This window comes from Dasypus novemcinctus, chromosome 1 (assembly GCF_030445035.2).
Source record: "Dasypus novemcinctus isolate mDasNov1 chromosome 1, mDasNov1.1.hap2, whole genome shotgun sequence".
Lineage (NCBI taxonomy): Eukaryota > Metazoa > Chordata > Mammalia > Cingulata > Dasypodidae > Dasypus > Dasypus novemcinctus.
Window position 1 is genome coordinate 54835529 of NC_080673.1, and position 21095 is coordinate 54856623.

General features: G+C 41.8%; 1 protein-coding gene and 1 long non-coding RNA gene across 11 annotated transcripts in view; one reads left to right on the forward strand and one right to left on the reverse strand.

Annotated features, from left to right (window-relative positions):
* Nucleotides 1-384: 384 nt before the first annotated feature.
* On the reverse strand, nucleotides 385-3079 carry LOC139438874 (uncharacterized). The gene is made up of 2 exons (XR_011648616.1): nucleotides 2697-3079; nucleotides 385-502 (listed from the first exon to the last, which is right to left on the reverse strand). It is a non-coding gene; the product is annotated as an uncharacterized lncRNA (long non-coding RNA).
* Nucleotides 2340-21095, forward strand: part of ELF2 (E74 like ETS transcription factor 2) — a 124105-nt gene continuing 105349 nt past the window's right edge. For 2 of the 10 annotated variants that reach the window (XM_071214640.1, XM_058289736.2), the window contains exon 1: nucleotides 3023-3294. The gene's annotated coding sequence lies outside the window, so the exon portion shown is untranslated. Of the gene's footprint in view, nucleotides 2467-3015; nucleotides 3295-3642; nucleotides 4164-21095 lie in introns of those variants that run through there. The other 8 variants (XM_058289777.2, XM_071214642.1, XM_071214632.1 and 5 more) reach the window with 8 other exon arrangements.

Genomic DNA, 21095 nt, shown 5'->3' on the forward strand with positions numbered 1-21095 from the left:
TGTACTATTTGAAAAATTAATTAGAACGCATTAATGAATCGTTTGCAGAACTAAAAAAAATAGTGTACTATAAAAAAACCAAAAGCAAAAGCATTCCAGTCTACAACATAAAGATGTTGTATTCTATGATCACTAGCTTTTTCTAGGATTCTGAGACACCCCAGCTCCTTCCTTTCCTCCCTTAGGTGCTTAGAATGCTTTGCTGCAAACTTTCTGGGTTTCCTATTTAGTTTGCCTCCACAAGTCGTGTCTTTCCAAGACCTGCCACCAAGAGCTGCTCAGAGATGTCAGGTTTGTATAATTCCAAGGGGGCAGATTGTTCCATCTGCTATTATATCATTCAGCAACTGCAACATTAATTCTGCATAGCAAACCACCCCAAAACAGTGTTTAAAACAATAATCTTTATTCTGCAGGCCCCTGCCCCCAAGATGGGATGATTCCAGGTCTGCTCCATGTGTCTGTCATCCTCTTTGGGCCAGCAGACTACCCCAGGCAAGTTCTTCTCATTGTGAATGGCAGGAGCATAAAAGAGAAGCAATCAATACTTGTTGAAGTCAGGCTCAGAACTGACATTGTCACTTCTGTCCATACTCTTTTGGCTAAAAGCCAGATGAATGACCTTAGCCCAAAACACCAATGGGGTAGGGAAACATTCTACCTGTACTGGAAGGAACTGCAAAGGCACATTTTAAAGGACATTCATGCATAGAGGAGCGAAGAAATGGGAAAATGTTATCTACTACTCCTATCCACCTAGGACTTTCCCGCTTCCTTCCAATTGACGGTGGGAGACCCATTTCTTCTCAAGGGGTCTGACAATAGGAATGATTTGACCTGGAAAGTGAATCTGTTCCTAACTATATGAATGGGACTTGACCCTTGATTGCCCCTTAATTAAATCGTGACAACGCAATATGTATGGTGATGCAGTAGCATTGGTTGTTAATTAATCCCTTACAAGTGTCAGAGGGAGCAAGAGTTCCCTTAAGTGTTGTTTTCAGGAAATAGAAGATAAATATACTGTCCTGAATGAATGTTATGTTTGCAGGAACCTGTTTATTGTGTATAAAAGTTTGAATGTTACCAAGGCTTTACACATTCTTTAGTTCAAAAGGGTTAATAATCCGATTTTTAAAAAAGAATTTAGGGATCCATAAAAACTGAATTGAAGTAGGAGGATCTCTTTGACTCATCTTTATTTGATATCCAGGTTTCCTCTGTTAACAGTAAAAATCCCTTGAATAAGTAGTAACCCGGGGTTGCTTTTAGGAAAGGATAGGAAAGGAAGAATCACCTCCAGTAGAGGGCCAATAACAGCTTTACAAGAGAAAGAGAAGATCATTAAATTCTTAGGTTCTTCAAGAACTTAAATCAGCGGAGACTTCTGTGATCTCTGACATTTGAACTCTAATTCTAGGTTTTTTTTTTTCCACTTTTTTTCAAGAACTGAACTATTTATTTCTCTCGGTTTTCTTTTCGTTCACAAGGGGTTGTGGAGCAGCAAAAGAAGAGTAAGGCTGGGGCGCTAGGCGAACCTGGTAAATAATGTGCCTGCTGCAAGGCACAGCGGAGCGCGGTTGCAGGAGCCAGAGACTGAAGCACAACCACTCTCCGCGCGCACCGGGACAGCCAACGCTCTTTGTTAAAGAAACAAATCCAAGAAAACACGACCTGGGGGAGGGACGGTGGTGGTGGTGGTGGATAGATTGGGGCGTTTATATGTCTAACTATGGGTAAGAAAGGCCATTCAACGAGAAACTCCACACGCAGGGCAACCGCGCGCACCGTGTCACCGGCTTTTGTGCTCTTGAAGGCGCGTGCGAGCGCCCCGCTCCGAGGTTCCCCTTTGTGTTAAAATGTGGCAACCAGAAGTGTGCAGCCACTGCTGGGTTTTCCCTTTCCACTCGCTAGGCACTCGGACTAAAATAATCCCGCACCAAAAACACTTCCGCATTCTCACACCCACAACGCGCGGGCTGGAGTTACTTCTCCGCTCCGACCCAGCCGGGAGCCACAAGGACGAGGTGCGCGCGGCGGCGGCTCCCGCGGCCGCGCCTGGGGGCCGCCCGCCGCGCTCGCAGCTGCGCGCTGGGCCCCGCCGCCGACCGCCGGCCGACGCCGGCACCAACCGCCGCGCGCCGGGCCGTTGGGCGGGTGGTAATTTCTGGGAACCGGGCGGGGTTCACGGGTGTACTAGGCCCGGCGTTCTCGGGCGGGGAGGAGCAGCGGGCGGCGCCGAGGGGCGCGAGGCCGGCGGGGCGGGGCGGCACGCGCGTCACCCGCGGGGGGGGGTGCGGAGGCGGGGCGGCTTCGCGCTCCCGCTCGCTCGGGCCCCCGCCGCTTCCTTAGCCGCGGCTGAGGAGAGCAGGCTGGAGGGACCTGGGTTAGGAGTTTCTCCAACCTCCGGCCCCCACAATAACTGTCACACCGCCCGGGTGCAGAGCCGTTCCTGGGGGAGGACGGGTAGGGCTCAGGGTTACCGACGGGGGGAGACAGCCTGGGGCCAGACAGAGTGGCGAGGGTGCGTGTGCGGTCCGGGCAGGCGGCGGAGCGGGCGGGCGCTGCAGGTGCACTCGCGTCCCCGCCGCCCCCACGCGCCCGTCCCGCGCGGCGAAGCCCCGCGTCAGTCCCAGGCCAGAACGGGGCTCAGGAGCCGCGGGCAGGTTGCGGGACTAGCGGGCAAGAGTCTTTACCTGAGAAGGCGGGTTCCGGAGAAGTTGGGCAATAAGGGGAGGGGGGGACTCGAGAGAGCACGAGAGGCAGGTTCGGTGGGCGCTTGAGGGCCTAGGGCGGAGGGGCCCCGCTGGGTAAATATAGACGGTCCAGGTTTGACAGGCGCGGCGGGGCCCGGCGGTGCCCCCCCACCCCCGCCCGCGCTCCCCGCCTCGTGGGGCGGGGAGGAGCGATGGGAGCGGGCGGGGTGGGGGAGGCGGCCTCGAGTGTCCTGGTGGCGGCGGCAGGAGGCCGAGGGGGAGGAGCCGAGGCGGGGGGTGGAAGGCGGGGGCCCGGAGCGGGACGAGGGCGGGGGCCACCATTGCTCCCCGCGCCGGGCTCTGTGTCGCCGCCGTCGCCTCGGCGGTTGGGGGTCGGTGGGGCGCCGCGGGCGGGGGGCGCCGCGCGGAGCGGCGCGGAGCTGTTTTGTCTCTTCTTCTCCCTGTGGAGCGGCTCGGGCTGCTGGGGAGGCCCCGGCTCCCTCCGGACGCGCGGCCATCGGCGGCGGCCGCGGCCAGTCCGCGGCCCTGCAGGAAGGGAAAGGGACGCCGCGGTCTTCCAGGGCGACGCGGCGAACAGGTACGAGCGCGGGCAGCTGAGGGTGGTGGGAGGGTGCGCCGAGGGCGCGGCGAGAATGCCTCGCAGCCGGGAGTGCCGCCTCCTCTTTCCGCGCCCCCGCCCCGCGCCTGTGTTGTTTGCTTAGGGGTTTGCGGAGGGGTTTTCCGGGGGCTGTGGCGGTGACATCGGCCGGGGGCTGGGGAACAGGGCCGAGTGCCCCTGGGCAACGGTCGGGAGGCGGACTTGGAGTGCGGGCGAGGCGCGGTGCGCGCCCGGCCGCCGGCGGCGCGGGGCGCGGGGCAGGGCAGAGGGAAGAGGTTACGGACCCCGGCGGGGGGATGGGCCGGGCGCAGCTGGTCGCGCTGTGTTTACATCTCTGAGCGAGTCACCTCTGCCGAGAAGCGGACTGAACTGACCCGCCTTATCCCGCGGGGAGGCCAGGGCGGGGGGTCCAGCTCCGGAGGAAACGCGTCCTGGGAGGGTTTGTGCCGGGCGGGAGGCTGCGGCCGGCGCCGGGGCAGGGCGGCGAACTTGGGGCGGGATCTGGGAGGCTCTGGCCGCCTGGGGTGGCGTGGAGGGCTGGAGACCGTCTCCTCCCCCGGCGGGCCTGATCGCCGCCGGTACCTTCCCTTCTCTCTGCTGCCTGCATGCAGGGCCGGCTGTCCTCGGTCGTTCTTTTATTCTTGGTCTCCGCGCCGGCCCCCTGCTGTCGCCTCCCGCAATTCCCGGGGGGTAGGGAGGGCCGGCTCTGATCTGAGTCTGATTTTTAAACAAAACAAAAACGGGCTCGGCTGCGCGGTCCAGTGACCGCCTCCTGGATCCTTTTCCTTGCGAAGCTGATCCTCAGGGATCGTGCTACTGGTTTTCTGCCGGCGCGGGGAGGGACGACGGTGAGTGCTATGGCAGGGTTCCCCGCTATCTGCCCTGAGCAGCCTGGCAAGGAGGGCAGCCGAGCCCCTTTTCTTACGCCAGTTGATCGTTTTTATTCCGTGTCAATAAAGGACAGAAAGCATATTCCGTACCCCAAGAGTAATCCAGATGGAACTGTTTCTAATATTTCTCATGTGCCAGCATCCTATTTCTGGAAGCTAGATTTGTTGCAGAATAGCTTTCAAGTTCTTAGTACTTCAATAAGTGAGAGGAGGACACTTCATTGTGAAACTATAAAATTTCCTGTCGTGTTCGTGAACGTTTACTTTAGCCTTATGTTTAAAGTTTAATCCAGTGATGACAGAGCAGTAATTGTATTTTTTTAATCAGATTTTCTTTTCTTTACATATGTGAGTCTCTATCGAGAGAGAACTTATACATTTTCTCTAGTACCAGAATTTCAGAAGAATCTCAGATATTTGCATTTCAGAGTTTCTTCTAACGGCATATGACTTTATAAAAAGATTGGAAGCTATTGAATTACATTTGAAGGAGTTTCAGAATTAAAGTTTTTATAGTGCAATATAATTTAAAGTGTGCTCCATGAACACTGTTGACACATCTAGTAGTTAAACAGAAAGTAGAAAATGGAAGTATCTTGGGCATTTGAAATTAAATATTAAATTTGACAGCTAACTGGGATTAATCATTGCTCCTCATTCAAGAATAGTTATTTGCAAAATAGTTTGAGTGTAGTTGGAAAGACTTTGCTGTTTACTTATTTTTGTATGCTAAGTGATCAGATGGTCAGTTCTTTGATGGGTTGCTGTGGTTGTGGTAGTGACTGCCACTGTTGATGGCTTTACCTGCTCACAAGACCATACTATTCATTGATTAAAAATGTACAATTCATTAGTGTTTAGTATATTCACAGAGTTGTGCCGCCACTGCCTTAATAGATGTTACAGCATTTTTATTAATCCGGAAAGGAACCAGTATCCATTAGCAGTCACTCCCCATTTCCTCCACCAAACTCCCTAGTCCCTGACAACTACTAATCAGCTTTTTGTCTGTAAATATTTGCCTGTTCTGGCCATTTCATATGACTGTCTGGTTTATTTCACCTAAGCATGATGTTTTCAAAGTTCATTCACGTTGTAGCATGTCATTATTTCATTTGCTTGTTGTTGAGGAGTAGTCCATTGTATGGATATATTACATTTTATTTATCCATTAGTGGATGGATATTTGGGTTGTTTCCACTTTTTGGTCATTACGAATAATCCTTCAAACGTTTGTGTACAAGTTTTTTGTGGACAAGTTTCCATTTCTCTTGGGTATGTACACTTTTTAAAAAAACAGCTTCTTGAGTTATAATTTACATACCAAGATTCATCCATTTTGAGTATGAGTCAACCATTTTTATTAAATATATAGAATTGTGAAACTATCACCACAAACCAGTTTTAGAACATTTCCATTGCCTTCAAAAATTCTCTCTAGCTGATTTTCAGTTAATCCCACCCCCAGCACTAGGCAACCACTGATTTACCTTCTGTCTGTACAGATTTGCCTTTTCTGGATATTTCATAGACATGGAAGTCACACAATATGTAGTCTTTTCCCTCTGGCTTATTTCATTGAGCATAATGTTTTGGGGGTTATTCTGTATTGTAGCCCAGTATCAATATTTTGTTCCTTTATTGCAGAATAGTGTTCCACTTTGTGACATGTTTTCTTTATTTGTGAATTGTTTCCAGTTTTTGACTGTTATGAGTAATACTGCTTGAATATTTGCATACATGTCTTTATGTGGACATATGTTTTCTCCTCATAGGTTTAATTTAATTTTCCTAGTGACTAATGATATTAGCTTCTTTTCATATGATTATTAGCCATTTCATTTTCTTAGTGGGGTCTTTTGAAGTGCCAGTGCCTGCTCAAGTAAGTCATGCAGCAAGATGATGATGCAACAGAAGAGAGAAGAAGGGGAGAGTCAAGGTGAAGTGCAGCAGAGACCAGGAACTGAGGTGGTGCATTTGACTGGGAACCTCTCTCCATATCAGAGGTCCCCAGGATCGAATCCTGGTGAATCCTAGAGGAGAAAGGCGAGAAGAGAAGACCAAAAGAAAAAAAAAAAAGAGAAATAGGTACAGAAGATCACACAGGGAAAGGACACAAACAGCAAAAAAAGCAGGATGGGGGAGGGGGAGGGAAAGAAGGGAAAAAAAATCCTGGTAGTGTGTTCCATGGAACTTCAGTTGATTCCAAATTCATAAGGAAGAATGAAAGTATGCTCAGTTGAGGTTTTTTATTTTTTGCTTGCTGTCTGCTCTTTGTGTCCATTCGCTGTGCAGTCTTCTGTATGTCAGTTTTTATTTTTATTTATTCTCGCCCCCTTGCAGCTTGCTTATTGTTTTGCTCTCTCTGTCCATTTGCTGCACACTCTTCTGTGTTTTTTTTTTTTAACCTGTCCTTTTCTGTTGCGTTACCTTGCTGAGTAGGCTCTCCACAGCACTTGTGGGCTGGGCGGCACTCTGTGGTGTGCAGGCAATCCTGCCTTCACAAGGAGACCCCTGGTTGCAAACCGGGGGCCTCCCATATGGTAGACGGGAACCCAACTGATTGAGTCATGGCTGCTTTCCTCAATTGGTTTTTTTTTTAAAGATTTATTTATCTCCCCGCTCCAGTTGTCTGTTCTCCATGTCTATTTGCTGCGTGTTCTTTGTCCGCTTCTGTTGTTGTCAGTGGCACGGGGATCTGTTTCTTTTTGTTGCATCATCTTGTTGTGTCAGCTCTCCGTGTGTGTGGCGCCATTCCTAGGCAGGCTGCGCTTTCTTTCGCGCTGGGCAGCTCTCCTTCCTGGGCGCACTCCTTGCGCGTGGGGCTCCCCTACATGGGGACACGCCTGTGTGGCAGGGCATTCCTTGGTGCGCATCAGCACTGAGCGTGGGCCAGCTCCACACGGGTCATGGAGGCCCAGGGTTTGAACAATGATCCTCCCATGTGGTAGACCGACGCCCTAACCACTGGGCCAAGTCGGCTTCCGCTCAGTAGATTTTTTTCTTTTTTAAAGATTTATTTTATTTATTTCTCTCCCCTTTCCCCCCCGCCCCAGTTGTCTGTTCTCTGTGTACATTTGCTGCGTGTTGTTCTTTTTGTCCACTTCTGTTGTTGTCAGTGGCACCGGGAATCTGTTTTTCTTTTTGTTGCATCATCTTGCTGTGTCAGCTCTCTGTGTGTGTGGCACCATTTCTGGACAGGCTGCACTTTCTTTAGCGCTGGGCGGCTCTCACAGGGCACACTCCTTGCGTGTGGGGCTCCCCTACGCGGGGGGCACCCCTGCGTGGCACGGCACTCCTTGCATGCATCAGCGCTGCGCATGGGCCAGCTCCACACGGGTCAAGGAGACCCGGGGTTTGACCTGCGGACCTCCCATGTGGTAGGCAGATGCCCTATCCACTGGGCCAAGTCCGCTTCCCTCAATTGATTTTTGACAAAGGTGTCAAGGTGATTCAATGGGGAAACAACAATCTTTTCAACAAATGGTGCTTGGACAATCCACATGTAGAATTTAAATTTCAACCCTTATTTCACATCATACACAGAAATTAACTAAAAATATATCATAAAAGTGTCATAAATAGATCTAAATGTAAACACTAAAACTATAAAACTTTTAGAAGAAAAAATTCAGAAGACCTGGGCAAAACTTCTTATATATGAAAACAAAAGCATGACCTATAAAAGAAAGTTGATGAATTGGACGTTTTCTGCATCTGTAAGTGTGACCAGCTGTCATCCTAGGCTATCTTGGTTTTAGCACTTAAAGTCCTGTGTCTTGGGAAATCCTCCAGTCTCAGACAAACTGGTATGGTTGGTCACTCCAGTGTCTGTTGAGGTGATTATGTGGATTTTGTTCTTGATTCCATTAGTGTGTGGTATTCATTGATTTTTCAGATGTTAAACCAGCCTTGTATTCCTGGGATAAATCCCACTTGGTCATGGTATATAATCCTTGTATTTGTTGCTAGATTTGCTTTGCTTTGTTGAATATTTTTGTGTTGGTATTCATGAGGAACATTGGGAAGTTTCTGACCATTATTTCTTCAAATATTTCCTTCAGATATCATTTATACCCTTGTCTTCCTCTTCTCTCTTTCTGGAACTCTCAGTACATGTACTGAGGTACCTCGGTACTTGTTATTTGGTTCCAGGAGGCATGACAAGTACTAAATACGAGTACCAAACAAATTTTTCCCATAAGGAATAACGTAAGTAAATTTAATTTATTCCCAAACCAAAGACAATGCACATTTTTATGGCAATATTTAAAATGATAGGGTTGTATATCACTACTTTACATGAGAAGTAGACCTAAAAATTAATAAATACTTAGATTAAATAAAATAAAAACTTCACTTTTCCTGTAATGAGAAGAGTCCATGGACTAATGGGATGGTGGGAGAAGAGTGGTGAGGAGGAGAGGTTACATGGAATGTTGCTTGGAAGGAGAGTCCCCTCTGGTAGAACATCAAAAACTTCCACTTCCGTTGTTCTTTTCTCTTTTCTGCCTTTTTTCAGCTTGCACCACAGACTCTTTGTAATCTTTTTTTAAAAGATTTATTTATTTATTTATTTTCCCCCCCTCCCCTGGTTGTCTGTTCTTGGTGTCTATTTGCTGCGTCTTGTTTCTTTGTCCGCTTCTGTTGTCGTCAGACGGCTCAGCGGCACGGGAAGTGTGGGCAGCGCCATTCCTGGGCAGGCTGCTCTTTCTTTTCACGCTGGGCGGCTCTCCTTACGGGGCGCGCGCGCGCGGGGCTCCCTTACGCGGGGGACACCCTTGCGTGGCACGGCACTCCTTGCGCGCATCAGCGCTGCACATGGCCAGCTCCACACGGGTCAAGGAGGCCCGGGGTTTGAACCGCGGACCTCCCATATGGTAGACGGATGCCCTAACCACTGGGCCAAAGTCCGTTTCCCTCTTTGTAATCTTCACTGAAAGCTTATCCAATGAGGACAGCTTCTGTTGTCTTTTCACATCTTTTTCTTGAAAGTGTAAAATTGTTTGGTCATTCAGTAAATTCACATTTCTGCTTGTGAGAGCTTTGTCCAGATGGTACTTCTCCACAAAGTTTTGAACTTCTGCCCATTTTGCATACATTTCTTTTATCAAGGAATTGGAGACATCCTCCCTTATCTCCTTCTCAGCCTTAAAACACTGTGGTCTCATCACAGTTAGAAACTTGGTGGGGAATAAAACCCTCAGCCTCTGTGCAGTCTTGAAATTCACAGACAAATTCATCAGCAGCCTTTTTATTAGCACTCGCTGCCTTTCCATACCTGACGACACTATCGATGCCCGTCCTCTTTTTAAAATTATCAAATAATCTGTGGCTTACTTTAAACGCTTCAACACTCTTATCACTCGGTTTTGGATTGTTTTTCAAAGGATTGACGTGCAACACTTTCACTTTTTCATATATCATGGCTTCCGATATACTGTTGCGCACTAACTGCTTCTCATTTACCCAAATTAATAATAGCTTTTCAACTTTCTGCAGTGTTTGGAGACACTGCTTTAATTCCTTTTGCAGCATCAGCCTTTTTTTAATTGCTTTTTTATTTTTAATGATGGTGGAGACCATTGTTCTAGGTATGCCATATTCCCTAGCAAGATCAGTAATGCGAATATTGCTCTTGTATTTACCTGTTATTTCTTTTTTTTGCTCAATGGTGTTGTGAAGTAATTTTATTTTCTGCTCAGCACTATCCCTGCTCATTTTCTTAGGACCCATGATGAGAAAAAAATGCAGAAATGCACAAAATGACCACAGAAAGTAAGATGCGACTACAGTGGGAACTACCACGTGATTAACGTGTGACTTTTTGTTTCATCTGGAAAGGGTAGTGAGTCTGAGGCAACTGACACACACAAGTTCTAGCTTGCACGTCAAATACCAAACAAACAAGTACTTGGACAAAAGCAGTTGAGTACCAAGGCATGACTGTGTATTGGTGTAATTAATGGGATCCCTAAGTTTCTGAAGCTTTTGTTCTTTTTTTCTATTTTTTTCCCATCTCTTCAGATTTGGTAATTTTTCCTGATAAAACTTCAAGTTCACTGATTCTTCCTTTTGCCATGTCAAATTTCCCCTTGAACTCTGCTAGTGAATTTTTATTTTTAACTTTAGTTGTACTTTCTGACTCTAGAATTTCTATTTAATCCTTTAAAAAAATTTCTTTTTTGAGATTCCCTATTTTATGATTCATTGTCATCATACTCTCCTTTAAATCTTGGAATGTGGTTTCTATATTTGAAGATATAATTAAATTTTAGATGTTAGCTGATATCTAAATTTTGATATCTAAACTATGTGTTAAATCCTAAAGGTGTTCATTTCTTTATTCTATCACATGTATTTTATGATCTGCATAAATATGCATTACTCATAAATGCTAATTTACGTTGGATAGTTTTTATTTAAACATATTTAACATTTTGCTTATTGTTACCAATGTTTATTGATAGGTAGGATCAGATTACAATTTTTTTTTAGGAGGTACTGGGGATTGAACCTGGGACCTTGTATATGGGAGGCAGGCACTCAACCACAGAGCTACATCTGCACCCCAGAATACAATTTTTTTTAATTTTTGAATTTTTAAAAATCTTTGGAAAAATACTGTAGTGACCTTCATTTTTGAATAAAAGGTTAATTTATAGCTCAGTATATAATTTTTTCTTTTTATTTTTTTAAAGATTTATTTTTTATTTATTTCTCTCCCCTTCCCCCCCAATCTCCCATTGTCTGCTGTCTGTGTCCATTCACTGTATGTTCTTCTGTGACCACTTCTATCCTTATCAGCAGCACTGGGAATCTGTGTTTCTTTTTTGTTGCGTAATCTTGTTGTGTCAGCTCTCTGTGTGTACGGTGCCATTCTTGGGCAGGCTGCACTTTCTTTTGCGCTGGGTAGCTTTCCTTACGGGTGCACTCCTTGCGTGTGGGGCTCCCCTATATGGGGGCCACTCCTGCGTGGCAGGGCACTCCTTGTGCGCATCAGCACCGCGCATGGGCCAGCTCCACACCGGTCAAGGAGGCTGGGGGTTTGAACCGCAGACCTCCCATGTGGTAGGCGGATGCCCTATCCATTGGGCTAAGTCCGCTTCCCCTAGTTTTTCTTTTCTTTAACAGTTTCTAGGTGTGAGTAAATATATGTAAGATTGTCTTTAAATGATTTTAACTTTATAAAGAATAGCAGGGGAAACAGCTATTTTTCTGATGGCTTTTCCTTGAAATGAACCATCTAAAAAGAAAATAGATAACAATATCTATAAAAAACTTAAATTTGTAGTATAGTTATAGCATTGGCCAAGATTCTTATGATAACTTTTGCCACCTTATATAGCATTATAAAATTATAATTTTAATTGTATATAATTATGGACTAAAATATACAGATAATTTTTCATGTGGTTGTATGATGACTGACTTTTTAAATAATTTAATATGTAAACTTTTTCTTTCACTGTTTCACTAGTTAAAAAAAGCATGCACTGTATGGCATGCACAGTTTTATATATTTATATATGTCAAATAAACTAGATATAGCAAATCTGATAATATGGAAGATAGTTTAAAAATTACTTCAATTCTGTGTTAATTTAGTGCTTTTATTGCATTAGTATGTTGTCTGAATATATTTCTTGCTACTTTATTCCCTATCCCATCTGTTAACTCTTCATACTGTTTTTATGGTTGGGTAAAAGATACTGCTTTTCCAAAAATGATTTAAAGTAGCTTAAGACAAAGCATACATGTATATTAGAGAGAATTAAATAAAGCAAGAAAATGAATAAAAATTGAACATAAAAAATAAATAGAGCAAGAAAATCAATAAAAATTGAACAATAAAAATTTGGGGTTAAAATTGTTGTTCATTATACACCACTGTTCGGAAAGATATTTATTCTTTGGTGAACAAGATAGCTATGGTCCTGCTCTAATGGAGCTTAAATTTTGTTTGTGTTAGTGGGATGAGGTAGAATGAAAGAGTTTCAGTAAACGTACAAATAAATAAAAACCTCACCTTTCACTTCATTTCAGAGGAATTAATAAAAAACCAAACTGATTTGGTGCATGGTGAAATCTACACAGTTAAAAAATATTATGCTTATTGCCAGATAGCTTTTGTGTCCTTAACTTAAATGAACCTTAATATGATTCATTTAAAATAGACGAAATCTAATTTGTTTTGGTTCCCAAACTAATAATATGTTAATTTTCATTGTTTGGCAAAAACTTGGCGAAACAGTAAAACCAAAAAACAACTCCAATTTGATCATTTATATATGGTCTGTAGGCTTTTACTCAGTCCTAATCAGTGAAACTGAGGAAACTTGGAAGGACATTGTGGTGGATTGAATATAGGGCTAGGCTATATAAATGAAGAAAAAGGGTTGAGTTCTTGAATTCGTGGTATAACAAGCAAACAATATAATGATTGCAGAATTTATATATTTTTTAGAATTAATATTAAAACAATTCTTTTGTGCTTTCCTATATTTGAGGGTCAAGTCCCAATGTTTTCATGAGTAATCTGTCCGTTTTGGGCCATTTTACTTATAATCTAGCAGTGGCTACTGTTTAGGTACATGAATGGAAAAGTAGGTTTTCCTTGCAAAACTCAATTCTCTGTTAAACATGTACCATTCTAAACTTTAAACTTCATGATTATTTAATTTCAGATTATGATTAATAAATTTAGGAAGTTCATCAATTTTAAAAAGGATTAGTGAATGGTTCCCACTTATATTTTTCTTCTCTGTAGAGAACAAAAAGTAGTATTCTTAAATAAACTTTTTGAATGAGTTAATTATCTATTTTATTTCATAATGTGGGTGAATTATGAATGTTCCAGGAAGTCTACTTGCCTTTATAAATTTTTACTTAATTTTTAGAAGTGAAGATGCTGTTTTTGCTATGCCATATCTAAGCTTTTAATCATGATGTTACTTGCTAATGATAAATCATGTTAAAATGCCCACATATTTTTGCAGAGGGAAAATGGGGTCTATGTCTTCTTAATTCTAGATTGTTTTACTCTCCCTTACAGTTGCTGCTGGGTTTAAGTTTTACATAATCCCTAATATCCTATACTCTCCTCATCCATGTCATCAGTTGATCTTTAAGTCATGTTTCCTCTGTGTCTTGCTATACTAGATAACAATACCATGAACATAATTTATACTATGATAATATTAGTAGCTATGAAATAGTTACTATCATTGCTACTTTTTTTAACAGATAAGTTTGAGGTTCAGTTAAGTGTTAACTTTGCTGTGCAGAAAAGAGTTAAGATAGCATATTAGAAACTGCTGTCCTTAGAAAAACCTGTTGTAAGGATTGCCCCTGGCTGGCTTCTGGGAACTTGGCTCTTGATATGCTCCCAGTCAACAGTTAACTGATAAGTGTGATTCACTGTGCTTAGATTGTTGGTGCAAACAGTATGGTTTATGTTGAACACTTGTGTTCCTTCTGGGAGTCTGGAAATTTGGTACATGCTAGGTAGAGGGTGTCTGTGTGACAAGCTCCCTCCCTGGGAAAAACATTGCACGTGTTGCTGCATTTTGTTGCTGGGGAAAGAGTTTGCTCTGTGACCTCTCATGGGAGAGAGAGCATAAGGAAGCCCTTATGATCTGACTCTGTATCCTTACTATGTCACTGCAATAAATTTTAGCTATGAGTACAACTGTATGCTAGTTCTATGAATTGTTCTAGCAAATCTCCATATGTGGAGGTGGTCTTAGAGACCCCAGTATGCCTTTGCAGATTAAAAGAGATTCTGCTCTGCTGAGGCTGAAAATTTGTGTTTCAACCTCTGTGGAAGAAGCTTTATTCTCCTTTACCTGGTCATTAGAATACCAGGTATAATGGAGAAGGTTATAGTTATATTTAGTCTTTAAAATAAAAATAAGTATGCATTTTTATAATACATTTCTCCATCCATTGGTCCCATTCTACAGACTATGTTCTAGGCCTTGTGGAAGAGATAATCCTGTAAATAAATAGTTTAGGTCTCAAAGTGGGAGGCTCGGTATAGTTTTCCTGAGTTGTTTCTGAAGGAGCCCTTTTTGCTTTAGCACCATGAAAATGCTTGTGGTTGGTTCCAGTAGTTCTTTTATCTGAAATATGGGTAAACTTGAATTAGGGTAAAAGATCTATATCTGATAATCTTTATGTTCTTGATAATACAGAATTTCAGGCCAGTATTTCTAAAAACAAAAAAGTTCTACTCTAAAAAGAGCAGAGGAGGAGGAGAATTGCTAATACTGTCACTTTTTCCTTAAGGTCTTCAGGACTTATATGAGAGAATTTGAGTTAAAGAACTCATTTATATATACATGCATACAAACACCTTTTTTTTTTGAAAGGGAAAAAACCTATATGTTTATATAGATATATGTAATTTCCAGTTAATGTATTTTAAGCTTTCTAATCAGCCCTTGCTATGAGTCAGTAAGGAAGTAAGTAGACAAATCTCCCAGGGTGTGGTGGGAGAGGCTTTATGTGATTCTTTATAAAGTTTTTTTTTTTTTTTAAAGTATTGAGGCTCGGGATTCAACCCCGAACCTTGTCGATGGGAAGCTGGCACTCAACCACAAAGCCACATTGGCTCCCTGAGTTGGTTTCTTCGTTTGTTTGCTTGTTGGTTTTTTTTGTTTGTTTTTAGGAGGCATCAGGAATCGAACCTGGGACCTCGAATGGGAAGCAGGTGCTCAACAGCTTAAGCTATATCCACTCCCTTCTTTATACAGTTTTAATTAAATAAACAAAAAAGAACTTATATAATCATAAGGTAGAAAGCTGGATAGTTAAGAGTGTGGACTCTGGAGCCGGATGACTTGGGTTGAAATTCTGGCTCTGTCACTTGCCTGCTCTTTGACCTTGGACAAGTCACTTAAACCTCTCTGTGCCTCAGGTTTCCCACATGTAAAATGGGGATAATTTCCATTTTTTATAGGGTTGTATACATTTAATGTATTTGTAATATGATTTTAGAAAGTGCTTACAACAATTTCTGGTGTATAGTAAGTGCTTTGTAAGTGTTAACTATTATTGTCTGTCCTTTCTTTGGAAGAAGGGACGGAAGAATATTCTTAACTATTTGCTGACTTCACTGTGGCATAGATTCATTTTAATGGATTCATGTCCCATTGAACCAGAATATTAAAAGGATTCATGTAAAGGACATTTCTTTTCTGTTTCCTTTTAAAAAAGAATATATTAGAAGAGGTGTGGGTTTATAGCCTCCATCTTTCCACAGTTCTCTGTGCTTCCTTTTTTAATCATGAAAATGAAGAAGTTGGTTAAGCTTAGAATTTTCTATACTAGGTTTTTTAGGATGGCAAGTTGCTACCCTGGCATTTACCCTCTTTACAAAAGAGGGTCCCAATTTGCTTTGATTAACAGAACCTAACTAGATTCTTGGTCTCCTTAATAACTGGAAATATGCCGTATGTCTTGATCACCTCTAGCTCCAGCCTCCTATAAAGGAATTGCTTGGTTCTGGTAAGGCAGTTGAAACAAAGATTTTAAAATTTGTTCTGTATTTCTTTTTGCTTGAACAAGAGGCTGTTGTGACCAGACTTGAGACTTTTCAGACATCTGAGCTATGGTCAAGGCATAGGCCTTGACTTTGCAACATTTTCCCTAACCAAAACCCCCTAATTTGGTTCTTCCATGCTTTATAAATTTTCTTGTTCACAGAAATAGTAACAGAGATTATAAGGATAAAAACATTATGGAGGCTAGGCAGCAATATCGTTTTTAGCTCCATTTGTGAGGGTGGGCACTCAAGTCAGGTTGATTTTATCTTGCTGTCTCTATACCCATTGATTCAAATGTAAAGTTTGATTATTCAAGTGTTGTTGGATAATACTTCCCTCTTGGGTTTTCATCATTGTAAAACAGGTTGAACAAGTCAATAATTAGGTTATGCCTGGGAACCAGGCCAGTTTACTTCTTTTTTTTTTTTTTAAGATTTTATTTTATTTGTTTCTCCTCCTCCACCTCGTTGTTTGCTCTTGCTGTCTGCTCTGTTCATCTGCAAAATGAAATCTAAAGTCTCCTTCAGATTTTAGAAGAGTTTCCTACAATTTCTCTTATCCTATAAACTTCTAGCATCCAATTTTAAATATTTGGATCAATCACCTTGCCATAAAATAAGTCCCTTGACATGAACTCTTACTGCCAAAATTACTTATCTCCAGTTCTGGTTTAAGGGGTCCATATTTTTCTAAACTATGTACTCCTTAGACTTAGTTGCCTCAGAATGATTTTATTCTTATTTTCAAAAGTAAATTCTTACTAAAAAAGATTCATTATTTTACTTCCTATCACTTTAAAATGCTGCACTAATTTTTATCTTAAATTATAAGAGTGAACATCTCAATTTTGGATGAGGAGCAATTAGATTTCTGGTATTATCATTTGTTCTCTTACAACGGTATTCTTAATTTTCTGAAGCTTTAGCCATTTGATCTAGCTCTGATGCTGTCCCGGTACATTTGTCTTTTAGTCCTGTATCATCAGAGGTAATAATAAGCAATGAAGTTTACAGAGATTAAATAGCTGTCTAAGATTACATAGAGGTAAAGCCAAAATTCAAGAAATATTTATTGAGCACTTAAACTATTTTGGAGGTACAGTGACCTAGAAGCTTTTAACCCTTAAATCATACTAGCTCTTACATACAGAGAGTACTATCAAAATAGTCTTCACAAAATAAGGGGGATAATTATACCTATTGCACATGGCTTCTTGTAAAGATGAAAAGATATAATACATAAAAATGCTTGGTTTAATAACTAGAACAATAACATGGCTGAGATTATTACTATTGATTTTATCATAGTATTATAAACTATATATGCAGTTCCTGCTCAAAAAAAGAAGCAGGACAATGAAAATATGACTCAAAAGTCTTTCAGTAATTGAATTCTGTACTAAGAAGTTTTAATTTCACGTAAAGTAACTAAGAATAATGAATTTTTTTGTGGGGTGAGGGGGGAACTCATTCATTCCATGGAAAGGACCAATTGTGAATAATTGTGAGTTGTGAATAATTGTATATATTATATACAATTGTGTATATAATATAGATTTCAAACTAGAATTCTTTTTAGTCATATCATGATACTGTTAGTATTTGAACAAAGAAGAATATCTCTAATAGATTAAATTCTGATTCTCAACATTCTTTTTTTAGCAAAAAATTTTTATTTTGGAACAATTTCAAACCCACAGAACAGTTGAAAAAATGACAAACTCCATACAGAGAACTCTGACATACTCTTACCCCCTCCAGATGCCCAGATACATCAATTCCAACATTTTGCTACCTTTGTCGTATCCCTCCAACTGTCCACCTATCCCACTTATGTCCACCCATCCATCCATTCATCTGTCTACTCCCAATCTGTTCTCTGAACACTTACATACTTATTACTCCCTGAACACATAACACTTCCATGTATATTTCCTACAAACAAGGATATTCACCCATGCAGTCATCACAAGTGCAATTATCAAGTTCAAGAAATCCAATGCTGACATAAAGCCTATATTTTATATTTCAATCTTATGTCCCCAAAGTGTCCTTTTTAGCACTTTTTCCCTTCATTCCTAGATCTCATTCAGGATCATGTATTGCATTTAGTTGTTGTAATCCTTTTTATTTTTTTTTTCAAGATTTATTTATTTATTTAATTCCCCCCCCTCCCGGTTGTCTGTTCTCTGTGTCTATTTGCTGCGTCTTGTTTCTTTGTCCGCTTTTGTTGTCGTCAGTGGCACAGGAAGTGTGTGCGGCACCATTCCTGGGCAGGCTGCACTTTCTTTCGCGCTGGGCAGCTCTCCTTACCGGTGCACTCCTTGTGCGTGGGGCTCCCCTACGTGGGGGACACCCCTGCATGGGCGCGGCACTCCTTGCGCGCATCAGCACTGCACATGGGCCAGCTCCACACTGGTCAAGGAGGCCCAGGGTTTGAACCTCAGACCTCCCATGTGGTAGACGGACGCCCTAACCACTGGGCCAAGTCCGCTTCCCTGTAATCCTTTTAGTTTCTCATTTTTCCTTCTTTTTATAAATTGTGGAAATATATGTAGGTGTTCATCTTCCCATCCCAATCCTGCCCAAGCATTCCATTCAGTGGGATTAGTTGCAGTTACAAGGTTGTGGTACCCTCCCTGACATCCATTCCTAGAAATTTCCCTTTACCCCAGAGACTCTATACTCATTTTGCAGTAATTCTCCATAGTCCCTGCCCTCAACCCCTGGTATGTACTCTTGCTTCTGTCTCTGTAAGTTTGCATATTCTCTGATATTTTTCTTTTGTGGTTACCATGGGACTTAAATTTAACATCCTAAATCTATGAGTCTCCTTGGCTGTGATACCAACTTAACAAATTCAGTAGCATACATAAACTATGTTACTGTACTCCTTTGTTTCCTTACCTTTATGTAGTTCTTGTCACAAATTATATATTTATACATTATAAGTACAAACCCTGTGATTTTTCATTACATTTTATGCATTTGCTTGTTACATCTTGTAGGCAGTAAAAAGTGGAGTTATAATATAAATAAAAAATTCAATAGTACTGGATTTATATTTACCCACGTCGTTAACTTTTCCAGAGGTCTTTATTTATTCATGTGGCTTCAGTCGATTGTCTAGTGTCCTTTCCTTTCAATGTGCAGAACTCCCTTTAGTATTTCTTGTAGGGTCAAGCTAATGGTGATGAAGACCCTCAGCTTTTATTTATCTTGAAACATCTTAATTCCGCCCTCATTTTGAACAGTTTTGCCAAATACAGAGTTCTTGCATTCTAAGTATGTCTTCCCACTGCCTTCTTGCTTCCATGGTTTCTGATGAGAAATTGACAGTCTATTGAGGCTTCCTTGTTTGTGACATGTTGCTTCTGTGTTGTGGCTTTCAGAATTGTCTCTGTTTGGCATTCGATAGTTTGTAATAATATGGTGCAGTGTGGGGTCTATTAGGGTTTATTGAGCATATTGGATATTCATGTCTTTCATTATATTTGGAAAATTGTCGGCTATTATTTCTAAGAATCTTCTTTCTGCACTGTTCTCTCTTCTCCCTCTGGGATTTCACAATGTATATATTGGTATGCTTCATTGTGTCTCACAGGTTCCTCGTGCTCTGTTCATTTTTCTTCATTATTTTCTCTTTTCTGCACTTCAGACTGGATTTTTCAGTTGTCTTATCTTCAGGTTCACTGATTCTTTCATCTGCCAGGTCCAACTTGCTATTGAACCCCATTAGGCAATTTTTAGTTTCTGTTACTCTGGTCTTCAACTCTGGCTCCTTTTCATAATTTCCATCTCTTTATTGATATTCACTTTGTATCCATCTATCATTTTCCTGATTTCCTTTAAGTCTTTGAGCATATGTAGGACCACTTTTTTTTTTTTTTTTTTTTTTTGAGGTACTGTGGCTGGGAGTGAACCTGGGACCCCATATGTGGGAAGCTGGCACTTAGCCACTGATTCACATTGCCTCCCCTTAGTTGGTTATTTTGTTTGTTTGCTTGTTGTTTGTTTTTGTTTTTAGGAGGCACGGAGGTGCCTCAGTTGTTTGAGCCACATCTACTCCTGTAGGACCACTTTTTAAAAGTCTTTTTTTGATATTCCCAGGTCTGCTCTTCTTTGTTGATGGGTTCTACTGCTTTAATCTCCTTTGCCTTAGGCCATCATTTCCTGTTTCTTTGTATGTTTCGTAATCTTTTGTTGAAACCTGGGCTTTTTGATATTTTAAGGTATTTAAGACTTTGAGGCATGTGTTACTTAAGCTTGTATCCAGCTAGTGTCATGACAGCTTTTCTTGAATGCCAGGCGCTAAGGGGAAAAAAAAAAAAAAAGATTGATCTGTGCAAGTGTTATCTTATAGGGTTTTTTTCATACAGTGAGTTTGGAAAATAAGCTCCAGGCCAGTGAGTAGGGTCCTCCCTGATCCTCTTTGCTCATGCAGCTTTACAGGGACTTGAATGTCCCCTCTTCCCTAGGAAGCGGCTTCCTCACAGTTCCAGACACAGGACTATAAGTCTTACAGCCAGCAATCCCTTACCTCAGGGAGCACAATTTGACTGCCTCCCACATCAGATGCACATGCTCTCACTATATGTATGAGGGCTATCTTACTCCCTCTAAAATGGGGTCCAGGAATCTGCACTGAGCTGGTGAGGGGATGGGGCAGGGGTGAGCTAGGGTGCCATGAGATCTTATGGCTCTTAAGTGGTCTTTTTCTTGATTGGGTTACTACAGTCCTTTAACTGTTGTCTGGACCTTCTAGAAAGATACTTGTTTCTGCCAGTTCTAGTTGTTCAAAGTTTCTATGGGGAGCCAGAGGTCTAAAGTGTCTCACCCAGCTATCTTTCCTCCCCCTTGTTTAAAGTCAACTTCATTGAGAAATTATTTACATAAAGTTCTCCCTTACATTTCTGAGTTTTACAAATTCATACCATTGTGCAATAACTGCCACAATCAAGATATAGAACATTTCCATGAATGAAGTTTCCCTGTGCACTTTTGAGGTCAATTCCTTCTCACTGATCTTTTTCTGTTCTTGTAGTCTTATATTCTTGAATGTCTTCTAAGTAGAATTGTCCTTCCTCTTTCTGTTCCTTTAGGTTGTATAGATATGGTTGCTGCAATAGCAGGTAAGATAATAGACCTCTAAACTGATAATAGTTTTCTCACAGATTAGAAATTGTATTAAGAAGCATTTCAATCAGAAAAAATTAGCACAGCCTTTTGGATTATTGTTAAAGAGAGAGTTTGCCAAAGGTTTAGTAAACTATTCAACTGGGATGATATATTTGGAAAGAACCAATTTAGCTTCCACTCTGGATGGGAAAATAATAAAATAA